Here is a 12,308-nt window from a genome sequence, read left to right as displayed (position 1 = left end):
AACATAGAACATAATCTGAAGTGATTCCAGTGCCTTTCTTAGAGACAGATAGTAATTATTATGAGAGCTTGACAAATAATTATTATGATTAATTTGTTTTTCTTAAAAGCTGGACTGTGTACAAACTGCCTGCAAAATGACCACAACATATTCTATTATTTATTTGAAATTATTATTTAACTTCTGCAGCAAGACATTATTTTGCATCTCCCTTTTTAATTAGAAATGAATATTTCATCCTATAAACAGGAATAAAATATGCCAGCTGATTTTTTTTTTTTGTTCCTTGATTGAATGGTTTGTACATGTAATCAGCAAAGACACTGATTTCAAATCACAATATAGTCTTTGAAATCCATCTTATTATTTCATTAGCTGACTAAAATTTAATGCTGACAAAGACATTTGAACATGGTCAAGCTCAGCCTTCGCATTTAAAGGACATAGGCAATAGCACAGCTATTTTAATGGAAGATTCACAGACAGGGTGAACGGAAAGGAAGGTTCTTGCCCTGTCTGATCCTGGTCAGAGGCCACGCTCTGATCTGGCATCACGATCCCCCATCCCAATTTATTCCTTGATTTTGATTCCTTCTTTTTTTAAAAATTATTTTCTCTTCTTTTCTTCTGTTCCCTTTCTTGGCAATATGACAATAGGGAATTCAATTTGTTACTCTTACTGTGTCCTATAGCTTCTTCTGTCAGTCCCAGTCCAGCAATAATCTCTGAACTTCTCTCTCAGACTCTGCAAGGTCCCACATGTGCCCATGCTCCCAAAGCCTCAGGCACCATTTTAATGTGCCTGGTTATTATCGCAGAGTCCTTGGATGTGCCTACTTCTCTTGCTTTCTTTACAGCCTTCCACTAGTGCCATCCTGCATCCTGACCCAGTCTCTCTAAGGACAGGATTCCGCAGAGCCCATTTTCTATATGACCTGGACTCCTGTGGAGAAACAATTAAGAAGAAAGAAAACCCAACCTTCAGTCTTCCCCTCTCCCTCAGGTAACTATGTAACCTTGTTGCCTTATTCACACACTCTATTAAAGACATATTTAGAACTACTATTCTTAACAGATCTGTTATTTGGAACAAGTCTAGCAGATAATGGGTTGCTGCTACTCTTACATGAGGCAGGAATGAACACACTTAAAATCTAATTCATTTACAAATGTAAAGAAATATTTGCAGATTTTCATGTTATTTGGCTAGCTTTAATCATGCTTTTCACTCTTAAAAAAAAAAAAAAAAAAAGGTGAGTCAGATACCCTTACAAATATCCTATTATAATACACAATGATGGAAAAATAAAAAGCACAGGAAGTAGGACTGATTAAATTTCAAGTGTCATGCTTTTCATATGAAGCCTGAGACTTTAACTGAAAGCAAGAGACAGAACTCAGTAATTGTGCTGCAGCTTTCAGAACATTAACCACCTTAGATACTTAAATTAGGAACCTGAATACATATTCAGGCACCTAATTAATTGACTTGATTAATACCTGAACTTCTCTAGCTGCTGTTTACTTCCATGGGAATTATGGGAGATCAGTACCCTTAAAAATCAGGCCAATTTATCTAGGTCTCAGAGCACACACTTCAGGAGCCTAATTTTGGGCATCTTCATCAGAAAATGCTGGTTCAGAGCTGAAAATAAGCAACCTTCATATTAACCATATAATGTGTTACCACTGAATGGGGCAAAAAAGTTAATAGAAATGTAGTCTCAGTATATGTTAAATATTTGGCACCAATACAACACCCAAAACTATTAGTCAGGGTCTTTAGATCAGAGTGGAAAAATACAATTAAAATAATAAAATACATATATTCATTAACCTATCTTCTCTGGAGATCTGTGCTCCTATCTGGCATGGATACAGCAAATTGAACAAATCACATAAATTATTCTCTGGCCATTGATCTAGACCTGCAGACATCTAAGTACTAGCTCATGGTTGTCACTGTACAGGCATGAGATCCTGAGGACTTCAAAGGTATGAGTCAATGCCTCATGTTAGCATCAGACCAATCACTCCCCTCATGGCAGGATACCAGCCCATGGCTGGCAGGCACAGACTAGCTGGCCTAACTGGTCTTTTCCTGTTTTAAATTCCAGTGGTTCTGCATGAGTCTGAAGAATAGTCAGGAAATAAATCTAATATTTATCATGCTTTAAAATGCTATTGATTTAAGATGAGTTTCAGAATTCTTGCATGACAGCGTACCACCCATCAGCCAATACTATTGTTTTTTTTTTTTTTTCTTTTATTATTATTCTAAAAGAACAAACCACAACCTGGTCTAGCGGAAGGTGTCCCTGCCACCTGTCAGGGGGGTTGGAACTAGACGATCTTTAGGGTCCCTTCCAACCCAAACCATTCTATTCTATGATTCTATGATTCCTCACTTCTGTTCTTAGTATTAGGGTGGTATTAAGCACACCAGCATTAGCTGCCCGAGTGTAAATCAATATGAACACCAATGTGTCTCAATTCTGCAGAAATATGGCTCCCTCCAAACTTCTCCTTTGCCAAGTTTACTATTGGTTTTGCATTGGTTTTCTTTTTTTTTTTTTTTAATAGACCGTATCCTCACGCAAGAAACCTTCTTTCTGAAGGGCTTCCTGGAACCACATGGTTGCATGCTAATGGGGTGGATTTCACATATGCAATGTGAGTAATCACTGCATGTCCAAACTATGCAGCAGCTCTGCAGCCACACAGTTGCTCTCAGAGACACCCCTTGCTTCCCAGGATCAAAGGCAGCTGCTGCAGCTGCTCTTGAGCTGAGGAGCAAAGTGGCCTCCGCCACCCTAACCAGTGCCTAGCTGGACCATGTTATAATTTAACAGAGCACACTCACAGTTTTTGGTTTATATTAAATGTAGTTTTCAAATGATTGTTAGGAGGATCCAAATATTCCCTTGTAACCCTTGCAATATGCAATACATTTATCACAAACACACAGATCACAAAGATCCACTTTATTTTCCCCTTAACTGGACATATGCTCAGAGCTGTGCTCAAGTACAGTATCACAGAAAAGATTCATTTTCAAGCTAAGCTAAGATTAGAAGCTTCAGAATGACATCTGCATGAGGACAATGCATCACTGATTAGCAGCAAACTAGAGCTAAGCAAATCAGAACATAAAATAAGTGGCCCTAATCTTCATTCACACATTGAATTCAACAGAAAAACAGAAGCAGGATTCTTTCAGATCTGAAAGAATTATGAAAGCATTCATTTTAGCACACCTCCTTTTTTTCTGGGTGTAGCCAAATGTGACAATGCAGAAAAAAAGGGCTATCCAGCCCAGCCAAACCCAAATTACTGAAGTACTTGAGATCTCACAAGAAAATGGGCCCTTGTGATGTGAATTTTTAGACAAAATAAACCTGCAAAAATGGCAAACTGGCCTTTGCAGAAAGTAGACAGTTCACTGCATAGAATGATGTGTAGAGTGCTATTGCTTTGAAGAGAACAGCCCTGATTTTCCATACCTATTGAGCTGAGCCTGAACCCAGAGCTAAGTTGCAGGTTCCTCTAAAGCTGCTTTCTATTATATGAATCTCAAAAATCTGAGCTGAAGGAAGCCTTTGGAAATCATTTTGTCTTGCACCTTGCTGTGCTGCAGTGGCCCTCTCTGGCTCAGCCAGCAGCCCAGCCTAGCTGCAGTAGCTGCTTTTATTATTTTTCCCTAGTTTCCCCCACACTAGCAGACTTCTGCGCTCCCCCAGACCTCCCAGTATGAGTGGGAAAACAAAAGTTTATTCTGGCAGCACTACTCTTTGGAGCACACACCTTCCATTAGATTATTCTCCCTATGGATAACAATACAGCTTATTCTGAGCAGGAAAGTTTGTGGTTTGTATGGTTCAAGTTTTACTACTCAGGTTCATAACTGATTGTTCTTTACGCCGCTGCTTGCCCAAGATCTACTAAGAGGAACCCATTTATTTTAAGAACTCTGTTGGCTGTTTCTCAGAAAATGTCCTTGTGCACAAAGGGTATCTTTGGGCTGCAGCTAGGCATGTGTGAGTGTGTGGGTTTGTGCCTACAAGTTAGCCACTGCCTGCATCTCCTTTGTACCTGTATTTATGGGGTAATGCTGTCAGTAATGACAATCTGTAAAATTGCAAGCTGAGTTTAAGAACTTTCCACCTACAGGTAAAGGAGGAAAGAGAAGATAGGATCTAATAAAAGACCAGGAGGGCTGACAGAAGGCAGTTGGCCTTGTTTTCAGATCAGTTACCTGTGTTACTTCATCTGGTTTACTTACTGATTTGGTTAAATGCTTATATCTAGGCTAATTGTTCTGATGCATGAGCTGCACAAACAATTGATTTCTAGGAACAAGTCAATTAATTTTAATTGTGTGCTTTTGTCCTCACCGCACCCCTGATAGAAGTTCAAAGCACCTGTGGCAGCCTGAGCAGTCAGTTGTGCCCCTGTCACTCTCCAGGCACAGGAGACAGGAGCCCCGAGGAGGCACAAGGGATCATGATTAATGTGTCCTGCTCCTTTGCAGCACACAGTTTACTCATGTAATGGAGAAGGCTGAATGTCACAAGCCTACCCAAGGATTGTTTTAATCCCAGAAGTGGAAAATTTGACTGTTAAAACCCACAATGGAAACTGTAGGTGTAAATATTAGATTCAGAAAACTTTTGTCATATCCTTCTATAATATGTCTATGTTCTGCAAACTGTCTTCTATGCTGTTTACAAAGGTATATGTATACTGCTTCTTTCCTTTATTTGATGAACATCTCATTTTTTCATGGATCTCAAAAGAAGAAAAATATTTATTGTTATTGTGTTTTTATTGACAGCCTGGTTTAAAACTATTTTTGGAAATATAAAATATTAGATAAATGCAGCTGCTTTCTTCAAAACACAGAAATAAGAAGCTAGAAGCAAATGAACAAAAACCTGGCCATAGATAATGTCTTCTCCAAATAATTCATATGATTTATCACAAATAAGCACGTTATTCATCTTTCTCTTCTTTACGCCTTAAAAGCTGTCTGTAACCTTGTCTGGGAAATAAAATAAGACTACAGCTCTCCTGTCTTATCTGCTGTAAAAAAGCCTTGAGTAAAAAGTGTAGCCATTAGAGTCCTTTCAGACAAGTTGTCCCTAATAGGCTTCATTGTAGGTGCCCATGAAATTGAGATCAGCTTTGATCACTACTGTGGGATGATTCCTAGGACCTCCGGCCTCATACTGAGGACAGAGTGACACAGGACTCAGTTCCTTCTCTACCGCAGGGACCTAAGTGTATAATGGGAATCCAAAGCAGGGGTTAGTGTTCTCAGAGAAGCACCTACGAGCACCTCTGACACAGCAGAATGAGCCCTAATGATGTCTGCTGGATCTAATTTGTCCAACTCACAACATAACCTGAAACACTCTGAAAACCACTCAGATCAACTCTCACTGGAAATGCATTGACCCTTTCAGCAAAGTGTAGAAAAAAACAAGTACACATCCTGGAGTGCTTTGTCCACTGATATGAGAAAATGAGGGCCCCATGTTATATCATATACATTCATCAAAACTAAGATGGCTCTTGAGAAAAAAATCCTTGATTAAGAGAAGCTCTGAACTACATTACTGGTGGACTGGATGTAGTCTGAAAGATGCATTAGCCAAGTACAAGGCTGTTTGAGGATGGGAATAGATCAGCCATTAGTCTTCTATCTTCCTGTCTGGTGCAATAAGTACAATCAAGGAGAACTTCACAAATACAGGAAAACAAACTTCTAAAAAGACATTATTATCCTATGTCAGAAAAAAACCCAACCTCACTAAAACTATAAGGACTCTGTCCATGTCTGGATGAGATAAAACCAGTTACTTTTTCATGAGTGGGTGATAATGTTGGCAAACACTTAGAGATGCTTTTCAGACAAATCTTAACTAGAGGTAAACAAGTCAAGCTAGCTCCAGAAACACTTGTTGAAATTATTTGATTTAGTATCTTGGGTATAATGTCCCACAAATATAACTATACTACTCCTGTACTTGAACTGATACGTTCATGTAACACTGCACCGCTCCTTGCATGTGTTGCTGTGTGGGTCTCTGATATCTAAAACACCACTGCACCATGCTCCACATCTCTTTCAGATTATGGCTATACCAAGCAAAGTCAATGATTGAAGGTCTTTACAGTGACAAAATAATCTATAGTACCAGCAATTTTTGTCTCAAGAAATATGACTCTGCATTATTCATACCAAAGCATCAGTGCCTTTTCTGGAATATTTAGTCTTCCTCACAAGCTTTTTTCTGCTATCATTACTATGTTCTGCTCATGATTTGACATGCTATGAAGATTTATGGTGGACACCCAGAACGACTTAAGTGTGAGGAAAGCTTATGTCCTCTTTCTGAGCAAGCCTGCTTATGCAGAAAGAAGATGGGAAAAGATACAACTTCTTAGGACCAAATTTGACACAAGAATATGGTGGCGATACAGATCCTTGGCAGGAATGAAGGTGAGCAGCATTCTGGGTTGTATTGATAGCACAGACGGTGACTGCGGCATGTGATTACATTCCCACTACCACCACCCTTTACTTTGCACTCATCAGGGTGCATCTAGAATACTGCATACAGTTTGTGAACCCCCAATACAGAAAGACACAGATAACCTGGAGCACATTCAGCAGAGGGCCATCAAGATGATCTGGATCTGCAGTCCTTGCCCTTTGAGGACAGGCTGAAGGACTTGGGTTTGATCAACCTGGAGAAGAGATGGCTGCAGGGGAACCTTACACAGCCCCTCATACCTACGGGGTGGTTATGGAGAAGAGAGAGACAGGTTCTTCATTGTGAAGCATGGTGGGAGGATAAAAGACAATGGGTATAACTTGAATCAAGAGAGGTTCAGACTGGATATGAGGCAAAGCTTTTTCACATTCAAGCAGCGGAACAGGTTGTCCAGAGACACTGTGCCACCTTCATCCTTGGAGGTTTTCAAGGCCCCAATGAATAAAGCCCTGAGCAACCTGGTCTGAACTCATAGCTTACCCTGCTTTGAGCAGGGGGTTGGACTACAGTCTTCCTGAGCTACCTTCCAGACTGAGTGATTCTGTGACTCTGGCTGCACTCAGACTGATTGTTTGTAGTTCTCTTGGACTGAGACAGGTATTAGCAGATAAAGCAACCCTTATGGCATGACCAAGGTATGAGTAAGCATCCTACAGGGAACTTGGACTGTGACCTCCTTTGGAACAAAAAATCTACATTTCTTGTTCTTGTCCGTGACAAATACGTTCATGACAAGTAATCCTTCTCCTCAAAGATCAATTGAATCAATGAATGAATCATGAATTGCCCACTTTGTTCCAGTTTGCTCTGTTGAAAAATGTCTGTGCTGATTGCCTGCCAATGTAATTTATTGTCCCAGCAGATGAATTGCTGTGAGCATAATCTGATGCTTGCCTCGGTTCCATAACCTATTTCATAACTGTCTCTTGTGGTGCAGAGGAGTACTCATCCCACCTGGTTTACATAGACTAAAGCCGTTGTATTATCTGCCAGGAGGTGAATAAGGCATTCTGTGAAAGAGCAGTTAGACTTCTGTACAAGAGCTTGTACTGCACTGAGTTCTACACCATTTCTGTGTGAGTTAAGTGTGACTTGCATTTAATTCTGGCCTATGTGGGCTCACCAAGTCCAACAGAAAAATATTTGTCACTGTAGTTTTGTGGGGAGACAAACACTTCCATTTGGGTGATTTCTATCAAATCAGAGAGGTGAAAGCATCCTACAGAACTGTTGGAAGGGTATCTTAACTCTGTTGCCTGACATACACAGTCTATCACCTAATCTTGCTGTCAGTGTACAATCTCCAAAATGTGGAAAAGGCTGAGTTGTCTGATGAACTGAGACAAGTTGTGACTGTTGCTTGGGGCAGTGCCTGAGGTTGTGTGCTTGTGGTGGTTTTGACCTTGGCTGGATGGCAGGTGCCACCAAGCCGTTCTATCACTCCCTTCCTCAGCAGGACAGGTGGGGAGAAAATGAGATGGAAAAGAACCCAAAAACCTTGTGGGTCAAGATAAAGGCAGTTTAATAAAAAAAAAAAGCAAAAGCGAAGGCCATATGTGGAAGCAAAAAAAAGGAAACAAAGATTTTATTCTCTACTTCCCATCAGCAGGTGATGTCTAGACACTTTCTGGGAAGCGGGGCTTTGGTATGCATAGTGGTTGCTCCAGAAGACAAATGTAAATAACAAATGTCCCTGCCTTCGTCCTCCTTTCTCTTAGCTTTTATTGTTAAGCCGATGTCATATGGTATGGAATATCCCTTTGGTCAGTTTAGGTCAGCTGTCCTGGCTATGTCCCCTCCCAAGATCTTGCCCACTCTAAGCCTACTGGCCTTTGAGGGTGAGTGGGGGGGTGAAGAGATAGCCTCAGTGCTGTGCAAGCATTTCTCAGCAGTGGTCAAAACACTGGTGTGTTATCAACACCTTTCTAGCTACAAATACAAAGCACAGCACTATGAGGGCTGCTATGGAAAAATTAACTCCACCCCAGCTAGATCCAATACATATACATGTAAGAAAATTTCTAGACTTGAATCCTATTGTGTTGAGGAAGAATATCTCTTATAGCAGACAGAGAGAGAAAGAGGGGGAGAGAGAGGGAAGAGGGAGAGAGGCATTCCCTTATGAGAGGCATTTGGCTACAACATTAGCAAAGAATGAGTCAAAAATAGCTCCCACTCTTTTGGCTGTCACCCAAGTGGGAAAAGTAAGTTGTTTAATTTTTGCAAGAAGGGATGATCCAAAAGAGCAGTCACTGCAAAACTCTTGCTTATTGTCTTCTCTTCCCAAGAATTTGTGCTACTACCATGTAGTCCTAGTACATCCAGATAAGCTATTCTGAAAATGTGGCCAACTGTTAGACATCCCACAGACTTCACAGAGTAGAACGCACTTGGACTTGCTCCCTTCTGGTAGTGTTTAGACCAGATAGACTTTTTTCCCCCAAAATACACATGTACCTTCAGAGCTCAGTGTAACATGAGAATTCCTGAAGGACAACATCAGTCTTCTCAAGGACTGAATGAGGGTATTCAAGCAGTAATTCCTGTCATGAGAGAAAGGGGATTTCTAGGCACTGGCTTTCCCTTGCTTTGTACAGAGCCTGCAATCCCAAGCTAGTGCTGACTCAACAGTAACAGAGTGTGAGAAATTGCAAATGCAGCAGCTGTAATTGCTTGAGAAGTCCTTGCCTATCCATGAATGCTAAAAATTGAACTTCACATTCCAGTGGCAATTCCAAATAAATCACTCAGTAAAGTGATTAGGTTGTATATGAGCAAATTATACTGGGCAGGCAGTAATTGAAGATTCTCAAATACAAACTTTGTAATTAATCTCCTTTTCAAAATGGATAGCTCCAAGTATTCTGAATCTTTTTTAATAAGGTAGTCAGAGAACAACACTGCCTTTTCTTTTTTTTGTTTCTGGCTGCTCCTAGGCAACCCACTGCTGGGTAAATACAAATACGCTGTGCTCCCCTAAATATCACAACTATTTTTGTCCTTGGTTTTCTTTTTCATCAGATAGTTTCCTAAGATGTCTCCAAACATGGAAGTTTAGTGGCGGACTTGGTAGTGTTAGGTTAATGGTTGGACTTGATTATCTTAAAGGTCTTTTCCAACCGAAATGATTCTATGATTCTATGATGAACTTGACCAGTCTACTGCCTTTGAATCAATTTCTGTCTATGCAAAAGTATGGTTGTGCTTTGTTCTCAGTAAGGACTACCAGTGCACTTCTGGAATACAGAACAGGTCAGGACCAAAGATAGTCACAATGCATGCTAATAATGTGCATGGACTCCTGGGACCACCGGGGACTCAGCTTTTTCCATAATGCAGGACCCTATGTACCTTGTTACAGGAATATTTATGGAATACTGTGAAGTAAGAGTGAAAGCTCTTAGATATGGTGGAGTTAAGGCACTTGATACCAGTATTGAATACTGATAATTTTCCTGGGGTGATGCAGTAGTAGCAGCAGTGCCTAAATTTCTAGTACCACAAAGAAGTCAGAACTTTGTCTATTGGCACTTTTAATTGACTTCAAATATTAGTGCTTATTATTTATTGAGCAGCACAGATCCTCTCCTTCAAATTTGTGCATGGAAATACTTTGTGAAGGAGGGAAGAGGCAATTCAGACTCTGTTTTTACAGAGAGTTTGTGAAAAGGCCTATCTCAAATCTGTGAGAGGTAAGGAAGGCAGTTTCTTGGCACTGTCATACTAGACCACCTTGGAGAGAAAGGCTCCACCAGCAAGCTTTGAAACTGTTAATATTTGAAGTGACATTCTTAACCCTGCAGAAAGGTCAAATAAAGATACGTGTGCAGAAAGCTCTGGTGGTGTCAGACAGTCACCAGTCAGCTCTGTGCAGTTAAAGAAAAATAAATATGATATTTTATTGCCCCCAGACTCGCTGGGGACATGTAGGTCTCTTGATTCTGTAGGTATGCTATTACTGGGAATAGATACCTTGTGGTACTTCCCATTGGTGATTTGAGAAATTTATGAACTTCTTGGTTGTGTGTGATAAGCCTGAGGGTTATCAGTGGTTCACCACCAAATTTAAGAGATGACTGCTTTTCAGCAAAGCCTGAAAACTATCTCACAGTTTGAGGCTTCATGCAAAAACGTACAGCTTTTTAGAGGAGGGAAAGATGTTTGAATGCCTGAACTGTGACTATTAACTGTCAGAGTCTACCAATGTAGACAAATATTTTTGTGTTTCACTAGTATTATCAGAACACAGTGGTTCCTGTCTCTGATACCTGACACGCTGAGAAGCACAGAACACCAGGGCAGGCATGTCACCGTACCTCTGCAGCACCCCCTCCAGTGGCTTCAACCCTGGGATGTCCTAAGCTAGTTTGGGATGGGTTTGGGGTTTTCTGGGGGGTTGTTTCTCCCCCCCCATAAAACAGACCTTAGTGTTTTTCTTCCATGAAATTGTTTAACTGCTTTTTGTCTCAAGTAGAATTTTAGAGTCTACAGCAACCACTGTATGACAACTCATCTACACATTCTGTGCAGAAGTCCCCCATCTTGGCCATTTTGAATTTGCCACCTGGTATTTGCCTTTGATGCAGCAGATGAAGAATTACTGTGCTGGTTCAGACTGAAGTTTTTAGTTTCATAACCAAGCAGAGGCTGGATAACAAACTCCCCATGTTTACAACAGTTGCCAAGATTTCCTCAGAAATGAGACCTTTTTATAGAGTATCAGCATGAAATTTATTTATGTGAATGGAATGACCAAAATGATGCAATTTTAAACTTCTTTTCTTAGGAAAGAAGGCTATGCATTTGCACTGTGCATCCATCATTCAACTTCCTCTTTGTCATTTCTGTCCTTGTTGGCCTATATTAACTCCTCTGTCCGAGCTGAAGCAGTCTCAAAGCCCCTTAAATATATATACACCATAAATCAACATTTTGGTAGAGTCCAAAGTTAATGACTCCTTTGAGAAAAAAGTTTCAGTATAACCTCAACATTTATTTAGCCTGTCTGGCTTGCCTTTAGCCCCTCAGTACCCAGATGGGCCAGCCTGTCTGCCAGTCAGCACATCAGGCCAGTTTTGAGTCAGTGACAGTATTTGGTGATACGTCTCAGCTGTCAATAAGAGAACTGGGGGGAAACAAAGGTAATGTGGAAGGTGTCATTAAGAAGTGTTACTGACGGAGAAGGGAAGAACTAGAAACACTATGGGAATTCAGCTCAGGGAGCACGTGAAGACCAACTAAGATTACTGCTTTGGGATGGAGGGGGTGGAGACATAAAGAGTAGGACAGAAATCCATGGGAAGCCAGGCTTCATTAGTTCTGTTTCTAATGGAGTATCTTCCTTACTATCAGAATATACCTTTTTGACTAGAAATGAAATATTTACAAACTACAAATAAAATATTTGCAAAAATTATTCGGCAAGTATTTTACAGAAAAGTGATACCTCTCACTCAATTTACTAATAAATTCTATCTTACTGAAACATTTTAGTTTATTTTCTAAGATTCTGCAATGGAAGAGAAAATCTGCCTATGCACAGATACATTTCTCTTGCTATGAGATGAGAATTACTTCTATCTGTAGGACAGCGTGTTTCTTATGTTAGTGCTACATAGTGGAAACAAACTAAATGTTTTAATGGGTGAAGAAAAGAAATTGTGAAGCAGATGACTGGCCAATTTTAAGACTCATCAATTTTCCTTAAAATTTTTTTTCTGCCATAATATTTTCTGTGAATTTCCTGAT

The 12,308-nt window shown here is 40.2% G+C and overlaps 1 protein-coding gene across 3 annotated transcripts in view; it reads right to left on the bottom strand.

The window, feature by feature from the left end:
* Positions 1 to 12,308, bottom strand: part of GRM1 (glutamate metabotropic receptor 1) — a 189,300-nt gene that overhangs the window by 54,556 nt on the left and 122,436 nt on the right. The gene's annotated exons all lie outside the window — the stretch shown is intronic.

Source organism: Pelecanus crispus, chromosome 3, assembly GCF_030463565.1.
Source record: "Pelecanus crispus isolate bPelCri1 chromosome 3, bPelCri1.pri, whole genome shotgun sequence".
NCBI classification, from domain to species: Eukaryota; Metazoa; Chordata; class Aves; order Pelecaniformes; family Pelecanidae; genus Pelecanus; species Pelecanus crispus.
The sequence above is the reverse complement of the archived record's forward strand: the minus strand, read 5'-3'. Positions and strand labels throughout refer to the sequence as shown.